This window comes from Mirounga leonina, unplaced genomic scaffold (genome assembly GCF_011800145.1).
Source record: "Mirounga leonina isolate KUSES-001 unplaced genomic scaffold, KU_Mleo_1.0 Mir_165, whole genome shotgun sequence".
Taxonomy (NCBI): Eukaryota; Metazoa; Chordata; class Mammalia; order Carnivora; family Phocidae; genus Mirounga; species Mirounga leonina.
The window spans coordinates 6,946,772-6,967,120 of NW_023270415.1; the positions used below are offsets into that span (position 1 = coordinate 6,946,772).

General features: G+C 37.8%; 1 protein-coding gene across 1 annotated transcript in view; it reads right to left on the minus strand.

Annotated features, from left to right (window-relative positions):
- Positions 1–20,349, minus strand: part of ATP6V1H (ATPase H+ transporting V1 subunit H) — a 138,256-nt gene that overhangs the window by 11,563 nt on the left and 106,344 nt on the right. The window lies entirely within an intron of this gene.

A 20,349-nucleotide genomic window follows, 5' to 3' on the forward strand; every position in this document is an offset into this window, starting at 1 on the left:
TCCAGTTGACTGACAGTGTTGTTGAGTTTAACTATTTCCTTACTTATTTTCTGCCTGCTGGATCTGTCCACTTTCTGAGAGAGGGATGTTGAAGTCTCCAACTATAAATGTAAAACTCATTTATTTTTCCTTATAGCTCTATCAGTTTTTGTCTCGCATAGTTTGATGCTGTTGTTAGGTGTATACATGTTAACAATTACAATATCTTCTTGGAGAACTGACCCCTTTATCAAAGCCCTTCATCCCTGATAAACTTCCCTTAATTTGAAGTCTGCTTTGTCTGCAACCAATATCCCTGCTCCTACTTTCCTTTGATTACTGTTAGCATTGTATATTTTTCTCCATCTATTTACTTTTAATCTATATGCCTTTATATTTAAAGTGGATTTCTTATAGACAATACATAGTTGTGTCATATTTTTTGATCCACTCTGACGATCTCTTTCAATTTGTACAGTTAGACCACTGACATTCAAAGTGCTCATTCAAAGTATCTCCACTGAGATAGCTGGATTAGTATCTACCATATTCATTAATGTTTTCTATTTGTTGGCCTTGGTTTTTTGCTCCTAGTTTTGTCTTCCACTTTTTTTTTTTTTTTTTTTTTTTTTTTTTTTTTGGTTTTTATTTTAATTTTTTTTTTTTTTTCTCTTTTTTTTTTTTTCCACTTTTTTTTTTTTTTTTTTTTTTTGCCTTTTGTGGCTTTAACTGAACATTTTGTATGGTTCCACTTTCCTTTCTTAGCATATCAGTTATATTTCTTTTTTTATTTTTTTAATGGCTACCCTAGAGTTAGGAAACATACATTTACAATTCTTCCATGTCTACTTTCAAATAACACTATACCACTTAATGGGTAGTGTGAGAACATTGCTGTCATCTATTTCACTTATGTATAAGGGTACATAAGCATACACACACAAGCATAATCAAATACAGCGTTACTATTAGTATTCTGAACAAACTGCTGTTACATCAATTAAGAAGAAAAGTTTTTATTTTACCTTTAGTTATTCCTTCTTTGATGTTCTTCCTTTCTCTATGTAGATTTGAGTTTCTGACCTCTAATATTTTCCTTCTCTCTAAAAAACTTCTTTCCATATTCCTTGCAGGGAAGATCTACTAGCAAGAAATACCGTCAATTTTTGTCTGTCTGAGAAAATCTTTATTTCTCCTTTACTTCTGAAGGATAATTTTGCAGAATACAGAATTCTTTTTTTTTTTAAACTTTTCCCCCTATTTTATTTTTTAGATTTTATTTATTTATTTGACAGAGAGATAGAGAGAGAGCACAAGTAAGCAGAGAGGCAGGCAGACGGAGAGGGAGAAGCAGACTTTCCACTGAGCAGGGAGGCTGATGTGGGACTCGATTCCAGGACCCTGGGATCATGACCTGGGCCGAAGGCAGCCGCTTAACCTACTGAGCCACCCAGGCGCCCCCAGAATACAGAATTCTAAGGTGGTGGGGTTTTTCTCTCAACACTTCAAATATTACACTCGACTCTCTTCTTGCTTGCATGGTTTCTGAGAAGTCGGATGTGATTACTTTTGTTCCTCTATAGGTAAGGTGTTGGTTTGGGGGGTTTTTTGTTGTTGTTTTGTTTTGCTCTGGCTTCTTTCAGGATTATTTTCTTTGACTTTGATTTTCTGTACTTTGACAATTATATGCCTCAGTGTAGGCTTTTGGCATTTATTCTGCCTAGTGTTCTCTGAGCTTCCTGGATCCATGGTTTGGTGTCTGCGATTAATTTGGGGGAGCTTCTCAGTCATTACTGTTTCAAGTATTTCTTCTGTTCCTTTCTCTCTTTCTTCCCCTTCTGGCATTCCCATTACATGTATTTTATACCTTTGTAGATGTCACACAGCCCTTGGTTATTCTGGTTCTTTCAGTCTTTGTTTTCTTTGCTTTTGGGTTTTGGAGGTTTCTACTGATATTTCTTCTAGCTCAGAGATTCTCTCCTCAGCTATGTCCGGTACATTAATAAGCCCATGAAAGGCATTCTTCACTTCTATTACAGTGTTTTTTAACTACAGCATTTCTTTGTGGTTCTTTCTTAGGACTTCTATCTCCCTGCTTACATTGTTCACCTGTTCTTGCATGGTGTTTACTTTATCCATTAGAGTTCTTAGCATAGTAATCATAGTTGTTTAAAATCCCCCGTCTGATAATTCCAACATCACCACCATAGCTGGTTCTGATACTTATTTGTCTCTCCAAATTGTGCTTCTTGCCTTTTGGTATGCCTTGTAATATTTTCTTGATAGTTGAACATGATGTACTAGGTAAAAAGAACTGCTATAAATAAACCTTCAGTAATGTGGTGGTGAGATGGAGGGAGGGGAAGCATTCTATCATCCTGTGATTAGGTCTTGGTCTTTCAGTGAGCCATGGCCTCTGGACTGTGAATTTCACAAGGGTTTCTCGGGGGGGTTTCCTCTCCACTTGGGTGGGACAGGATGGCTAGAGTGAGCAAAAGCTGGTTATTTCCCTTCCCCAGGCCAGACAGACTCTGATAATATCCCAGCAGGTAAGGCTCTAGTTAGCCAGTTTCCCCTTAGAATAGGCTTTGTTAAGAAAAATGGGGTACTCTGGCATATTTCAAGATGGTTCCCTTTCCCCTGCTCCTGCCAGAAGGCTGAGGGGATTTTTCTCAGATATTTACCGTGGGAACTTGGTCTAACTTCTGGAGATAATCTCACTGTATGGTAAGGACCCACTATGATTGGGTCCCCCTGGAGTTTTTAACTCTCAGACCTGCCCACAGTGAGCCTCCTGAAATTCAGCACAGTTCAGGCTTTTCAACCCAGGTACTGGTTCCCTCACTGGTTTCTGCTTATAGGTCTGCTCCAGTATGCCTAAACTCTCTGTATGTTACCCATCTGTCTCTCCAATCTTGACAGCTGCTGCTAGCCCTACGTCTTCCCCTCTCTTATGTATCCAAGAAGAGTTGTTGATTTTTCAGTCTGTTCAGCTTTTTACTTGTTAGGATGGAGTGGCAACTGCCAAGCTCCCTACATGCAGAACCAGAAACCAGAAGTCCTTCCTTTTCCTTTTAAATGCTGGTTCCTAATTAGCACGTGGTTATAACCAAAAGTAATCTGTGCAATGCAGACTATACACCCTAAATGACCCTAGTACATACAAATCTAGTTATGCACCATGCAATATGGGAGAAATGTCTGTGTTGTTACAAGGACTTTTAAGAAGAAAGTTTATTTTATATTAGCTATCAAAATAGTATGTAAGCAAAGTCCATTTTTAGACTTATTATAGATTTTTTTTCTTGAATTATATTTAGAATGTTAAGACTTTTAAGTACATGACAGTAGAGAGAGTGTCAATTTATCTTCTTTGAGTATTAGGTCAATGCCTGGCATACTCTAAGAGGTCAGTAACTGTTGAGTGAAAACAGCTGACGAATCCTACAGGGAAGTTAGAACCTGAAAAAGAATGCCTTTTTCTCCTAACAAGAAAATGTTCTAAAACACCAGCTGAGACAAAGATGCCAGCAATTAAATCTACCAAATACTTCATAATCTAAACCAGTTCATTACTAGCAGAATGCTCAAACAAAATTTGAAATTATTTTAAGAGTCTGCTTATAACTTAAGAAGGCTCAACTAAATCCACAGTAAAGAAACAATATTTTAGGAGGCAAGTTCAACGTTTTAATGATACGTAGTGGATAGTGTATTAAATTAGCTTTATAATTAAGCTTAAAAGAGCCTCTAAGCCTACAGAATTATTCTTTAGAGAAGCATTTCCCCGCAATATATGCAAAAACTAAAATAAACCAAAACATGTGGGCCAGTTGTTCCTCCAATATGAATTTATAATCACCTGAAATGAATCTCAGAGCTATTTAGAGAATAAAGTAGATTATGCAAATTTGGAATAGAACATGCATGGAGATAAAGAGGTTTTTTGTTGCTTGTCTGATTCTGTTTCATAATTAAGAATATCAACTATAAACCTTGAGAGTCACTGGTCAACTCCCACTTTTTCCCCCACATCCAACTTATCTCCAGGTTTTATAGAGTCTATTCTCTCCAACGCCTGACCTGCCTTACTAAATGAACATCCTCATTATCCACTGCCTGGCTTGAAACTGTAGTCTCCTTACTGGTGTTTTTCCCTCCAGCCTTACTCCTCCAATTCCACCAGCCCCACACTGTCTCTAAAACGGTCTTTCTAAAATGACACTGTGATTATTTTTACTAACCTCTGTAGTTTTCCACAATCTTCAGAGAAGAGTTCAAACCTAGCACAGCAAAGATGGTTTTTCATGATCTGGCCACTACTGTATCTCCAACTGTATTTTCAGCTTCATAACGAGACTCCAGCTGTCTGGAACCAGTGGAAATTCCCCCAAATGGGTCAGCATCTCTCTGACCTCAATGTATGTACATACATAACTCTCTCCCTGGAATCCCCCCCACACACACCCTGCTCTCCCCCTCCCCCTTCACTAGCTACCACCTCCTAATCTACCAAGAGCTTCTATATCCCTTCTGCCCAGGACCCTCCCAGGCCTGGACTAGGCCCACTCTCCACATGGCCACACAGCCTTTCCCCACAATGAAGCATGTGCTTGTCACACTCCCCACAGGAGTGGCATTATATTACTGTTCAATGAACAGTCTAACTTTCCCCTGAAAAATAACCAGTAAAGTTAGGCTTCTTCAAATTCAGAAGTCCAATATAAATTTTTTAAGTACAAGATTAATGGAGCTACCAATTATCATCATCAACCTTCTCTGTCAAAAACTAGCTTTCGAATTAAAGTAAAATGAATTTCATTTAAATAAAATCTAGAACTAGCTATTTTTTCAGCTAATAAATCAGTAGTAGTAGTATAACTACTTAAGTGGTTTTAATTTCATAAACATTTCTCTTTTTTTTTGTAGATTTTAATTTTATTATATTATGTTAGTCACCATACATCATTAGTTTTTGATGTAGTGATCCACGATCCATTGTTTCGTATAACACCCAGTGCTCCATGCAATACGTGCCCTCCTTAATACCCATCACCGGGGTAACCAATCCCCCCTCCCCTCTAGAACCCCATTTGTTTCTCAGGTCCATAATCTCTCATGGTTCATCTCTCCCTCCAATTCCCCCCCCCCATTTTTCCCTTCCTTCTCCTAATGTCCTCTATGTTATTCCTTATGTTCCACAAATAAGTGAAACCATATGATACTTGACTTTCTCTGCTTGACTTATTTCGCTTAGCATAATCTCCTCCAGTCCCATCCATGTTGATGGAAAAGTTGGGTATTCATCTTTTCTGATGGCTGAGTAATATTCCATTGTATATATGGACCAAATCTTCTTTATCCATTCATCTGTTGAAGGGCATCTCGGCTCTTTCCACAGCTTGGCTATTGCAGATGTTGCCGCTATGAACATTGGGGTGCATATGGCCCTTCTTTTCACTACATCTGTGTCTTTGGGGTAAATACCCAGTAGTGCAATTGCTGGGTCATAGGGTAGCTCTATTTTTAAATTTTTGAGGAACCTCCACACTGTTTTCCAAAGTGGCTGTACCAACTTGCATTCCCACCAACAGTTTAAGAGGGTTCCCCTTTCTCCACAACCTCTCCAACATTTGTTGTTTCTCTCCCTGTCCATTTTTGCCATTCTAACTGGTGTAAGGTGGTATCTCAGTATGGTTTCGATTTGGATTTCCCTGACGGGTAATGATGATGACATTTTTTCATATGTCTGTTAGCCATTTGTATGTCTTCTTCAGAGAAGTGTCTGTTCATCTCTTCTGCCCACTTTTTGACTTATTTGTTTTTTGGGTGTTGAGTCTGAGAAGTTCTTTATAGATCTTGGATACCAGCCCTTTATCTAGTGTCATTTGCAAATATCTTCTCCCATTCTGTGGGTTGCCTCTTTGTTTTGCTCACTGTTTCCTTTGCTGTGCAGAAGCTTTTTATCTTGATGAAGTCCCAAAAGTTCATTTTTGCTTTTGTTTCACTAGCTTTTGGAGATGTATCTTGAAAGAAGTTGCTGTGGCTGATGTCAAAGAGGCTACTGCCTATGTTCTCCTCTAGGATTTCGATGGATTCCTGTCTCACATTGAGGTCTTTCATCCACTTTGAGTTTATCTTTGTGAGTGGTGTTAGAGAATGGTCGAGTTTCATTCTTCTGCATGTGGCTGTCCAATTTTCCCAGCACCATTTATTGAAGAGACTGTCTTTTTTCCATTGCATGTTTTTTCCTGCTTTGTCAAAGATTATTTGACCATAGAGTTGAGGGTCCATATCTGGGTTCTCTATTCTGTTCCATTGGTCTGTATGTCTGTTTTTGTGCCAGTACCATGCTGTCTTGGTGATCCTAGCTTTGTAATATAGCTTGAAATCGGGCAACGTGATGCCCCCAGCTTTTTCTTTTTCAACATTTCCTTGGCGATTCGGGGTCTTTTCTGATTCCATACAAATTTTAGGATTGTTTGTTCCAGCACTTTGAAAAATGTCATTGGAATTTTGATCGGGATGGCACTGAAGGTATAGATTGCTCTGGGTAGCATAGACATTTTAACAATGTTTATTCTTCAGATCCATGAGCATGGAATATTTTTCCATCTTTTTGTGTCTTCTTCAATTTCTTTCATGAGTGGTCTGTAGTTCCTAGAGTATGGATCCTTTACCTCTTTTGTTAGGTTTATTCTGAGGTATCTTACGGTTTTTGGTGCTATTGTAAATGGAATCGTTTCTTTAATTTCTCTTTCCTACAGTTGCGTTGTTAGTGTATAAGAAAGCAAATGATTTCTGTGCATTGATTTTATATCCTGCCACATTACTGAATTGCTGTATGAGTTCTAGTAATTTGGGGGTGGAGTCTTTTGGGTTTTCCACATAAAGTATCATGTCGTCTGCGAAAAGAGAGAGTTTGACTTCTTCTTTGCCAATTTGAATACCTTTTATTTCTTTTTGTTGTCTGATTGCTGTTGCTAGGACTTCTAGTACTATGTTGAACAACAGTGGTGAGAGTGGGCACCCTTGACGTGTTCCTGATCTTAAGGGAAAGGCTCTCAGCTTTTCCCCATTGAGGAGGATATTCGCTGTGGGTTTTTCATGGATGGATTTTATGAGCTTGAGGAATGTTCCCTCTATCCCTATACTCTGGAGAGTTTTAATCAGGAAAGGATGTTGTATTTTGTCAAATGCTTTTTCTGCATCAGTTGAGAGGACCATATGGTTCTTCTCCCTCCTCTTATTAATGTGTTCTATCACATTGATTGATTTGCGAATGTTGAACCACCCTTTAATTTCATAAACATTTCAAACATCAAATCATAAGTTTTGGCAATGCCTATTACTGTAAGGATTACCAAATATTAACTTTCAAGGCATTACAAATAATTTTTCTAAAACTCTTAAAAGGAAGAAGGGATTTTAAAAGAACATGAACCCCAAACATAATCACAGCTTCCTCAATTATCTATGCCAATGGAGGGAGGTCATATGGGTCCCAAAACCTAATAATCAAAATCAAAGCACATATTTATCATTTTAATACATAAGATTATATAAGCAGATTTAACTTCTGGGAGTTAAACTTCTTGTTCTCCAGTATCCTTTTTCTCTCCTTCTTAAAAATAGAACCAATGAACTTGTAGGACACGTTACTTTAGTGAAGCCTGCATTTTCCAATTCCTTTGCAGCCACATGACTGAGTACTGGCCAACAGGTATAAGGAGAAGTGTTGGGGGGCAAATTCTAGGAGTCTCCCAGTTGCCAGGCCCATCCACCATCACCCACAGCCATGAAGATGAGGGCCATACCCCAGGAATGGCAGCATGCTGGGCTGGAAGAAGCCCAGATCCCTCTGCACTAACAGTTCTGGACTGCCTAGCCCCATCATTTCATGAGAGACAGTTTAGAACAAACATCTGTCGTGTTTCAACTACTGTTATTTTGGGCTCTCTGTTATATCATTAGCTTAACTTATCCTTCCCATTATTTCTCCTCTCGAATTAAAATATGAGTATCTATACTAGACATACATTGGCTTTAACACAAGTGTATGTGACTAGGTCAATTAACCTGGCATGTAAAATATGCTAAGATAACAGTTTGCCTGCAAACTTAAATAAATCCAGACAGATGGCAGAACTCAGATTTTTTCCAAATACTGAATTCTGACATTTTCCTCAGGGTTCTGCTTCAATATGTGGCAGTCTTTGACACCATTTCCACCTGTTAGCTCATCATTTATGTGTTGCCTGTTCTAATTCTCACCCATGCAGAGATGAGCACAAAGGCTGACTGAGATGTCAAGCCAGAACTAACAAAATAAGGTACAACAACAAACAAGATAGAGAACCTTAAGCATCACAGAAAATAGTCGGCAAATTATGACCATATAATACTATCATCTATCCCAACTGAGAAACTAGCACATTATTCAAGACTAGTTAAGCAAAGAGACAGGAGAGCAGAAATCAAGCAAAAATAGCTGGAAAAAAATGCCAGAATGTGATGACTTGCTTTTATATTATTCTTTGGGAAGAGCTCTAGGTTTCAAGTTGAATATTAATGATGTTTCTAAAAACATGACATTATGAACAACTTGGTCTGAAGAGCATTAACCACTGATAAGAAATCATTTAGTGGAGAAAACACAAAGTGAAACTTTTCATTAGTAAAATGTACAGGAAATCAAAATTCTTTGTTTTAAACATTTTAGACCACAACTTATATTTAAGACTGTGCCAAAAATCATTCAAGTAAAAAAACAGCAGCTACTCTAATAGCAAACTATTTTCTAGTGCTATGCCACAAATGAGAATACTTTTGGTAGTAATTATTCTGTTCTACGGACAAACCTATACATTTGCTTTTATTTATTAGTTGATTTTAAAGATCTGAGAGGGAGGGGCGCAGTGGGAAGGGGCAGAGGGAGAAGGAGAGAGAGAGAGAGAGAATCTCAAGCAGACCCCCCGCTGAGTGCAGAGCCTAACTCGGGGCTCGATCTAATGACCCTGAGATCATGACCTGAGTTGAAATCAAGAGTCAGATGCTTTGACTGAGCCTCCCAGGCATCCCTACATTTGCTTTTATATTTAATAATCAACCTATATGCCTATAATTTATTATACTTACCCTAACTTAACATGATATTAAGGTAAAATAATTTCTCCTAGCAATTTTCTCCAAATTGGGAGCTCCATTTTTTTGTTCTCAAGCTTCAACTTAAAAATTTATTTCAGGACACTAACTGGTCTCTATTTGTCACAATATAAAATGTCTATTCTTACAGTCCCAATTTTTAAAAGTAAATATATATTTAATATATTTAATATTTTAAATCCAAGGTACTTAAATTTTTTTATTTCTACAGAGCTAACAAATCAACAAGGTTAAAGTAAATCATGGCTACCAAATAGTAAATAGATACTATTCTACCACGATACCTAGAGGAACTTCAGAATATTATTTAGGGAACAAAGGCCCAAACAACTAACATGTTCTGCTATTACCCAACAAATAATTTCTGTATTCTTGAAATCCTCAAGCATTAAAAAAATAACAAGAATGAGAAACATTACTTCAAAGAGACTATAAATGATAAAAAGGTGCTTCAAAAATGTATGCTAATAGGGGCGCCTAGGCAGCTCAGCTGGTTGGGCATCTGACTCTTGATTTCGGCTAAGGTCATGATCTCAGGGTCATGAGATCGAGCCCCGTGTCGGGCTCCACGCTAGACATGAAGCTTCCTTGGGATTCTCTCACTCTCCCTCTGCCCTTCTCCCCCTGCTTATGTGCACACTCTCTAGGAAGGAAGGAAGGAAGGAAGACGTACGCTGATAAATAATAAAACACATACAGTTACTTGGGGGAAGAAAAAGCAGGTCTTGAAATGGCCAGGTTAAAAATAACTATTTGTAAAAAAAAAAAAAAAAAAAAAAAAAAAAAAAACTTTTAATGGATATTTAAAATATAGGTTTAATACAGGTTTTGGGGGTTTTTTTTATGATTTTATTTATTTATTTGACAGAGAGACACAGCGAAAGAGGGAACACAAGCAGGGGGAGTGGGAGAGGGAGAAGCAGGCTTCCCGCCAAGGAGGGAGCCCAATGCGGGGCTCAATCCCAGGACCCTGGGATCATGACCTGAGCGGAAGGCGGACGCTTAACGACTGAGCCACCCAGGCACCCCTAATATAGGTTTTTTAACTACTCTATTTAAGTTATGTAATTTTCTTGACTTTACCATTAAATGGGCATAAGAAGCAAAATGATTAACCAAAAGAGAAAACCCATATGACTTAAAAAGCCAAGATACCCAAAAAGAAGCAAACAGTATTAATTTAAGCTCTAAAATTTGAAGGCTGTGATAAGAGCTATATTTACCTTATTAAAATATTTATAACCCATATTCGGTCTACTCCTACAAAGATCTGGGAAGATGCTTGACTTGGGGCTTAGGAGTCAGGCAGAGTTAAGTCTTCCTTAGAAGTCACTTTCTTCAACCTAGGAGGTAAGTCACTTTCCCTTGAAGTGGCAACAGAATCATCACCCTAAACCCAAACCAAGTCAGGAAATGAGCATGACAAGCCATCTCTTCATCAACAAAGAGCCAGGAGCCGCAGATAGTGATCAAATGAAGCAAAAAGAAGGAAGGCCAGGCAATCAACCTACTGGGGCCGATCCATGAGTTCCTGTGTGTAGGAAAGGAGGGTCTGATTTCTGGGCAAGATCTACACACTGCCAGCCTTTCTGCACAAAAGCCAGGGTGTGGAAGGAACAAAAGGAATGAAGAAATTGCTGTAATTAAATCAGTCAGCGAACAGACCTGGTTGCGGCAGTGGATACAGAGCAAGGACTTGGAGCGCGGTTGGGGCGGGGGGAGAGGATGATCGATACTGACAATGTTGATTGTCACTGCCACTGACAATGAAAACAGGGAGAGAGGAGACAGAAGGTGGGCTAGTGGTACAGCAATGTCACCTGAACACCAAAGCAAAGCCCTGTTAAGTGTCTTGTTAAGAAGTGTCTTACTGTGTAGGTGTAATGGGAAAGTGTACACTCATTAGGCCCCCAAGTATGCTTTATTCAGTAGCACGACAGTGATAACAAACTTGGAAGCTGGAATTATACGGATGCATGTGCAAATCTAACTCCATAAATGAGAGAACCTGGGCAATCACTTAAACCATCCTTATGCACTGGACTTCATATCTGTAAAACTGAGAACAGGAATGTCCATCTTGCAGAGATGTGTGAAGACTAAAAAAGACCATGTATGTCCCTGGCTACTGCCTCAAGAATGTTAAGTCTCTTCTCTCTCACAGTTTGGAATAGGACTGTTCCACTCCACCTCCATTATCTATATAGCACACCCAATAACTGGTAAGAGTGGGAAATACTCTGAATGCTTTTAAAGAACTGTGTTGCTTCCTAATCACTACCTAACCCCACCTTCAAATAAAAAGTCTGGAACATAAAAAGTTAAATCTTTAGCTATGAGGAAAACATGTACTTGGCACAAATTTGACACCTACCCTCCCCAATTTACCAATTCATTTCAGTAAATATTTATTTGCTAAATTGGTTCAGACAAGAGTTTTAATCTCACCAAGAGAAGAGGTACTGGCAGGGAGGTTTGTCTACACAGTTAATAGTAGACAATCCCCACTGAATTACCTTTCCAAGTAACAACCCCATTCTGCCTCTTCAGGGCCTTCCCTTTATCAGTTTCTCCCACTCTAACTCCCCCTGATTACATTTAAACATTTCTTATACTAAAACAAACAGGTGATGACAGCAAACATCCATTGTCTACCTCAGGCCCCCCACAAAGCACTGTCCTTCCTCCTCCATCTCCTAATGAAGCTTCTAGAAGGAATGACCACAGTGACTTGCTTTACTTCTTCACCATCTCTCAGGCAATCTGCCTGCTCATGGCCACCAAGCGCTCTGGCCCAGGGCACCAATGGTGTTCTTGCTGCCATATCCAAGGTGCATGTTCATTCCCCCTTTTCCTGGTCCCCTTGGCAGTGTTTTACACTGCCTACCACTGAACTCAATCCTGCTTGAAATATTATACTCTTTCTTCTGCTTCCCTAGCAGCATATGTTCCTGGTTTTCTCCTAATTTTGTAGCCATTTCTCATTAGCATCAGTCAGTCTTTCACCCACCCCCACCCTCCTTGTGTAAAATCTATTCCTCTTCTGTCGACCCCTTAATACTTTTGTCTCAGTCTCTAGCAGTGGTTCTTAGGCTCCTTTTGATGCCAGACCCCTTTGCAAATCTGAGGAAAAGCATGGACCCTGACCACAGAAAATATTTATACACAGGCTTTTGCATACAATTTCAGGGAGTTAATCCAAACACCTCCTGGAGGAAGAGGCCCGCTCTACACATGTTTTGGGGTAATCTCATCTACTGCCATGACTTCCATCCTCTAATGACTGCTTTAGCTCTATAAACTCTAGCTCACATCTTGCTCTGGAACTCCAAACCTATGGATTTCTCCTTGGATATAATACAGGCACATCAAATTCGTGGACCCAAAAAAATCAGCTCCTCACTGCCATTCAAATCCTATTCCCCCGCTTCATCAGGTACAGGAGACAAATGACCAAGGAACAGGCCCCAGGAAGCAGGGAATCGGGAAGGGCATACCCAAACTGAGTCAGTGCACTGTAGAAAGCTCAAGTAGACAATCATGAAGATACTGAGGGTTAGCCTGCAACCGTGGAGAAAGCCTGACAGGACCTTGGGCAGAAAAGCCAGCTTACAGAAAATAACAAAGCAGATGGGCTACAGATGCTAGAACCCATGTGGCCAGAAGGAAAGGGAGGTGGAAAAAGTTGCTGCCTTGCTTCCCATGGGCTTCTGGTTCCCAGTTTCAGTGAAACTGTGTGACTTCACCTACTGTTGGATTCTGTGAGCTACTCTGACATCCATCTAATAGAGTTTCTTATATTTAAGCTAACTTGCATAGGTTTTTGTTTCTTGCAAACAAACCATTCCTGGTGAAGTAAAGCACACATACACAGAAGTTCAGATTGTAGTTTCCAAAGGTACTCTTTCACTAGTATACTAGAACCAATCACATTCCTGTTTTACTCTTGCAGAACCTTCCAGTGGCTAATTTGTTTCTATAATTTTATCATTTATATTATTTCTTGTGCAGCTTCTATTTAAACATGTGGCTTCTATTGGCAATCTACAAAAACACCGCAAAGATTTTTTATTGTCATCTAAGAATAAATGTTTACCACCCTTCAATTTTATCAGAAATGTAAGTTAACAAATTAGAACACATATTCTTACTTAAAATAACAAGAAAAATAGCAAAATTGCTGTAGGATGTCAAAACATAAACTGGATACACTTGATTCTGAACATGCAGAATATACAAAAAATATCTTACAAAATAGGTATATGTAATACATCTACACACACAATTCTCTTATGTAGGCAAAACAAAATCAGACAAATGAAAAAGCAGTCTCAAAATTATGCTCGAAACATTACATCTCAAAACATTACTAACACACTAACCATCAACATATAACCACCTTACCAAATAAGACATCTCATTCATTTATAGGTCTAATATGTCTGAAGAAAAGAGATGTCTGCTGTCATCTAAATACCTTAGGATTAAACTTTCTTAAAACTGTGTAAATGTTTTAATACATTAAAACAACACATCACGTTGGTGTGCCAAATAAAACCTCTACTACTAATGTCTGATGAAAGGCATGGTTAGGAAATGTTTTTTGAATAGCTTTATAAAGTCTATCATAAAAACACTCCTGAAGAGATCAGAGATATAATGTCATTTTCAGAAAATAATAACTAAGAAAGGAAGCCGATATCGAGTCACATTTCTCTCAAGATCACTACCTGAAGGGAAACTTCTCAAGTACTCAGGTGCTAGAAGGAAAGAAGCACTAGATAGAAGACAAAATAATTCCTGGCTCAGGAGAGCTAAGTTCTGGAATGTCAAGTGCCTGGTCATTCTCTCCAGCTCCTCCAGTGTCCCAGCACAACCCGTACAAGATCCTTCACTGATTGTTATATTATCTCTTCTCCAGGTTCAGTGTCCTACACACTGATGAATACAGACTGCTGACTCCAAAGGCATTACATTACACCTATAAAAAATAAAATCCCAAAAGGCATTTTGCAATTATGACAGTAATAACTGACTCTTGCAAGAAGCACCATTGGATGCTAAAAAATGAGTGAAAGTTTGTTGGGAAACACAACCAGTATTTACAGTCTGCAAGTACTTCCCCAAAGATTACTTACTAATTACAAAGGGGAAAGAAGCTCATTACAGTAGAGAAACCTTATACCCCTTTAAGCAGGTGGAAGTTAACAGTACCAATAATAGGGTAAACTGACTCAAGGGCTTCCTGATAAAAACACTAAGAAGAACATAATATCACCTCTGTGGTGTTCCTGCCAAAAATGCATACCCTAAAGGTAGTCAGGAAGAAACATCAGGCAAACTGAAATTGAGGGACATTCTATAAAACAACTGGCCTGTAGTCTTTAAAAATATCGATGCTAAAAAAGACAAACACCAAAGAACTGTTCTATTTAAATGAGACTAAAGAGACAGGATAACTAAATGCAATGTATGCTCCTGGACTGGACAAAACGTATTTGCTACAAACAACAGTACAAACAATAGACAAGGAAATGTGAATATGAGCTATAGATTACAGGAGCACATCATTGTGCTATGGTGATATAAGAAACCCAGGTCCCAGGACTTATGTGTGAAGCATTTAGGGCTAAAGGTCATAATGGCTGCCACTTAAGTCTCAAATACTTCAGAGAGACAGGGAGACAGAGACAGAGAAAGAAAGAGAACACACAGATGCAGCACAATGTCAACAAGTGGCGAATCCAGAGGAAACAAGCACCGGTCCATTGTACTGTTCCTGCAAACTTTCATTAGTTTAAATTCTAATTAAAACGTTTAACTTTTTTTTCATCTTTCCCTTCTCCTTTGCAACCAGGAGGGTGAAAACTACATCCAAGGGATAGGGGAGCAGGAAGCTGAACAATCCTGGCTCTTCTATGACCTCGCTCGCTCGCTCGCTGAGCAGCTGTATCAGCTCTGGACTTGCCAACAAGTACAGTTCACATTACAGGAGAAAGATAAGTCCCTGACATAATAAAAAAAAATATATCATAGAAGAAATAAAATTGGTCTTCAGATCAGTGTGGTTGTTAAATCTTCCTGAAATACTAAGGCACGGCACATGACATCAAAGGTGACCCTTTAGCGACAGTTCAGCCACTCCCAGGCTCCCGATTTCGTTCTGGTGACATCTCTGGGGCTTCCCACATGCAGCATGCTGACACAGTGACTCTGCCCAGAAGTCCTAGGGAGGACTCTAGAAGTCCAGAAGTCCTAGGGAGGACACTCTACCCTCATCTTCACCAACTAACTCCTTCTTGATCCTTAAGACTTAGCCCGTGCATCGCCTCCTCAGGAAAACTTCCCTTTTGAAGGCCCAGGAAGGATGAGGCATAGTTCCCAAGCTCCTATGACACCTACTCATACTTCTGCCACAGCCCTCATGACACTGCACTGAACCTGTGTGCTATGCCCTTATTTTCTTCTTCCTATCTATTTTAGCACATATTCAATCATCTAGTAAGTATGCCTGTCCATGCCTAAATTGGAGACAAGAGTATTAATTACAGAGATAACAGTAAACACTCCCTCAATTGGGAAAGTAACTGGATACAAATAGAACAGCACAGTGTTTAACCAAATGCTAAAATGTTTTCTCATAAGATATTTCTGGGCTCTTTAGCAAGGCAGGGGAAACTGTCATCCAAGACATTATTTTTGTTCAGGCATCTGCAAATACCTGCCGTTAAGGAAAGTGGGGCAAGAAGCTTATGAAGGTACAGAGAATTACAGGGAAATGTTCTAGAACTCTGATACTGTGTATGTGTAAGAAACCTGATCTTTTAAACACCTCTGGCCCCTATACTAACTCTTTGGTAGCTTTTTACTGGATTCATTTTTAAAAATAACAAGTGAGGACTGGTGAGGAACATTATTTAATTCACGGTGAGGGTTAGATATATAGTAGGTACCTAATGCATCACTGCATAATTCTTTTAAAAAGTAAATTTAATAAAAATGTAATTAAAGGATATTTACATCAAAAGCTGTCTTTGATAAGATGACAGGCTTATCACCATTTTTTTCATCTATACCTCAAAATTTCAGTGGTGATGAAAACTTATCAATCCATTTGTTACCCATGAGATTTTGTTCCCCATCAAGAGGCAACATCTGGATGATATATTTAAATCGAAACTAAGAAAATAATTCAAAAATTTAATTAAATCTCTAAGATGAATAAATATAAAGTTTGCTTAATCTTTATCTAATTAATTTTTAGCATACTCTATTCTATTGAGCTTTATTTGATTATTTCACACACACACACACACACACACACAGCCCATGAAATGAAATATTCATGTGACCACAAATGTAACTGTCCCACCCACTGAAAGAGAAAGGAGAAAAAGCAATTAAAAGCAAAGCAAATTAGTTCATTTTTCTCTGACTCCCCTTACTAGACAAGGCTTTTCTTTTGTCCATGCTTAACTGATCCTTCAAAACCCCCATCAGGTGTCTGTGTGTCTAAAAAGCCAATCCTAATCAAACAAAACCACAACATGAATTTAATCCACAGATAACCTAGTCACATGCACTTATGTGTGAAATCTGCATTTGGTTTTATACTTAATTATAAAATACAGAAACTCCATTATCCATCAGTGGTTTTATATTCTTTACTGCCTAAATGCTCATTATCTACCTCTTCCAAATGTTTATTTAGGCTGGTACTTTGCAACAATTTAAGATTTATGTTATGCTGGCATCTCCAAATGAATTGTAATTAAGTGGTACATAGTGTCCAGACAAATTAGTACAGCCTCAAAACATCTCTAACTAGCAAAGTAGGAGCAACTTTAGCCACCAACTTGATGGTGAGACAACAGTCTACCAAGAATTCTTTACTTGCAATTGGTTTTGATATATTTTTTAATCGAGTTAATTTGTTTTTGAAAAATACATAAACATGATACTAAAGACATTTTCAAAGATTCTTCCACTAAAAATGTTGTATGAATAATGTGGAAAATTCCAGGCACCCAAAGGGTGGCCACAATTTTCTAAATTAATTCTGGAAAATGTTAAATCTGGAAATGTTATATGCTTATTAAAAATCACATGGAATATTTAGTAACATGATTATTAATGCACGTTGTTTTTTTTTCCTTCAGTTCAGTTCATAAGTAACTTTTAATCACTGTATTTACAGCTATGTACTTACAGAATAACTAATATTCTAAGCAGACATAAACATCAGAGAACAAAGTAGTATCGCTCATCTACTTGGCTTGGTGAGTTCTCTGTTATATTATTTACCTACACATAAAATAACTGGAGAGAACAACACTCTTATAGCTTATTATTCTGCTTTAAAAAAAAGACTGAAAGATAATCTAGAAACAAACAGAAAATTCTACACAAGATCCTCTACCTACAAAATTCAGTGTTTCTTTCCTGAAGTCCTGAGCTGTCCATATGCACATACTGTTGCTTCTGAATTAGAGGCTGATTACATTTAAAATCATTCTGTAGGAGAAAAATGATGACATTTTATGATGTTGAATTATAAAGTATAAACTGAGGGTATATATAAAAGTTCTCTAGAGTAGGTTGTCAATGTTTATATATTTTGGCAAATTTATTAATATAAAAATCCAGCACTAATCAAAGAACAAGGGGCACAGCACGAATGCACAGCGGGTGTGGGAAGAGCATTTAGAAGGAGGGCTGTAAGTAGGACTGACCTGCTCAAGACTTCCTGAACTGAGGAAACATGGGTGTGTGCCGACCATCCCCTCCCTCCCTTGCAACTCGATTTCAGCCCCTATCCACTCCCCACCATCAGTGAAGATTTTTTGTATCCCACCATTCCATGTAAACATGATGCCGAGAAGGGGAGAAACACTAGCTATGCTAAGACCGGCAATTCTTGATAATTTTGAAATCAACCATAAAATTGTGAAAAAGAATTAAGTATTTTCACATGATATACAACTCTATACTCCCTGTTACATAAACTCAAATCCATCTCTACATTACCAAAAATTTAATATTTAGCTCCTTAAAGAATCAAAATCAAAATACGTAGACAGCTCAGTTCTATAATTTCATAAGTATCCAATTTATACTTAAAATGTAATTTTAAACTTATATTTAAAACAAAAAAATTCCCTGCAGTAAAAAATAAATATTACTTTACCATATCCAAAATTATTATTTAGTCTCATAAACAGAAGCTTTAGGAGGAATGCAACATCAAAAAAATCTAAAAATCACGTAGGGTAGAAAAGTGAAAGAAAATCCAGAGTGTGCAGGAAATCTGAAAGTGTGGCCTACGAGCAAAACAGTGAGTACAGATAAACATGCAAAAATGTCATGAAAAGCTGCTACTGCCATTCAGGCAGACTTTCATTCTACTTTTATCCATGATTATATTTCAATTATGTTCAACTGATTTATTTCACCACATAGTACTAACATAAATCATTTATGAAAACTCATTTTAATTAAAACAAACAAAATGCTAAAAGGAAACAAAATCAACTCTGTTTTCATGTTTGTATTTGGTGTGAAAATAAACAATTCCAAGAGAATTTTGTAAGATTCAATCAATAAACATCTTTAGGACACCAGTGCCATATTTTCAGGGGCGGGGGGAAAGCGTCTACTTTAGGCAAGTAGAAAGGCAGTCTCCACCAGCATGATTTGATGAAGACAAATTAGATACCTGCATAAAGACATGGATTCAAAATCCTTTTTACATTTGGGGATATACTTTGCAGAAGATTTACTTTCCGAATTGCATTCTATTCGATCTCATGTTAATCTGACATTTAAATAAATTGCTTTACTTGAGCAATTTTCATTCTCTGGCACAAAGAGACATGGAAATGTATATGTCAAAACAAACATGTCACAACAGAATTTTTCTTCATATGAAAATATTTTTAAAAAGAAAGCATAGGAAACTACTGACATTAAGCTTCTCCATCAACAGAGATTTATCATAATTAAAACAAAGTTAAAAGAGCCTAGCACATAATTAGAAAGGTGGAAAAAGGATATTCTCTCATCAGCTAGTCAGTGATAGAGAGCAAAGAAACCAGTTTCTGGCTATAAAGACATTTACTTTCTCTTCTGTAATCATACACTGAAAAATGTACCAAGAAACTAAATCAAGTTCCTAAATTCAAGGAAAATATTCCAATTGCAAATGTGTCATCTTCAATGCATGATCATTTAGACAAGAAAAATTCTCAACCAAAAAACTTTCTCCACTAGCAAAGAAAAAAGGTTAACATCTTACCCATCTTTTCTTCCACATCAGAAATACACATTTTAAAAAAAGCTAAACCCAACAATAAATCCTTCATGAGAAAGAACTATTAAAATGAATTTTTCTTATTAACAGAACAGGATTTATACTTCAGCAACCTTAATTGCAACAAAAAGGGAAAATAAAATTGTGTTTCACAGAAGGCAAATAGAAGTTTGCTGGCTGCAACAGCCTCAAACTCTACTAAATGCCAATATTCTTTAAACTAATTTCAAGAAAGAGGCATAAACAAACCAAGAGATACAAAATTACTAAATAATTCATTTGTGTTGAAAATGTGGCCCATGGTAAAATGAAACAGGGAGAGAAATCGAGTCAAGTATTCTGTTTTTACTGACAGCCTTGAAAAGCTTTTTTCTCCTGCAAAGAGATAAAAACCATTTCTGAGTGCCCTCTGCTTTGATCCCTTTCTTCTTGCACTGAGTATACGAAAACATGTAAAAAACACTTTCAGTCCATGAAGTATGGCTAGCACTAGCTCTGAAATCTATCCAAGTTCATCTACTACTTATCTCAACTTTCAGTGTTCTAATCCAAGCCACTAGCCATCTCTTCTCTCAACCACAATGAGAACCTACTAAAATGGTCCTTTGCTTTCACACTTACCCGTGTACATTCCATTCACCAGAGAGCAGCCTCAGAGATCTTTTTAAAACATGTATCAAATCTTCTTACTCTCCCATTTTAAAATTTTTCAATGGCTTTCAACTCATTTTGTAAAAGGAAGAGTCAAATGGTAGCCCTCAAGACCCTACATCATCGGTTCCCTGACAATCTCTCCTTGCGCATCTTGTTCCACGCTGGCCCTCATACCACCCTCAAATTAGAGTCTCTCAAGCCAGGCACTATCGACATATTGGGCAGGACACTTCTTTGTGGTG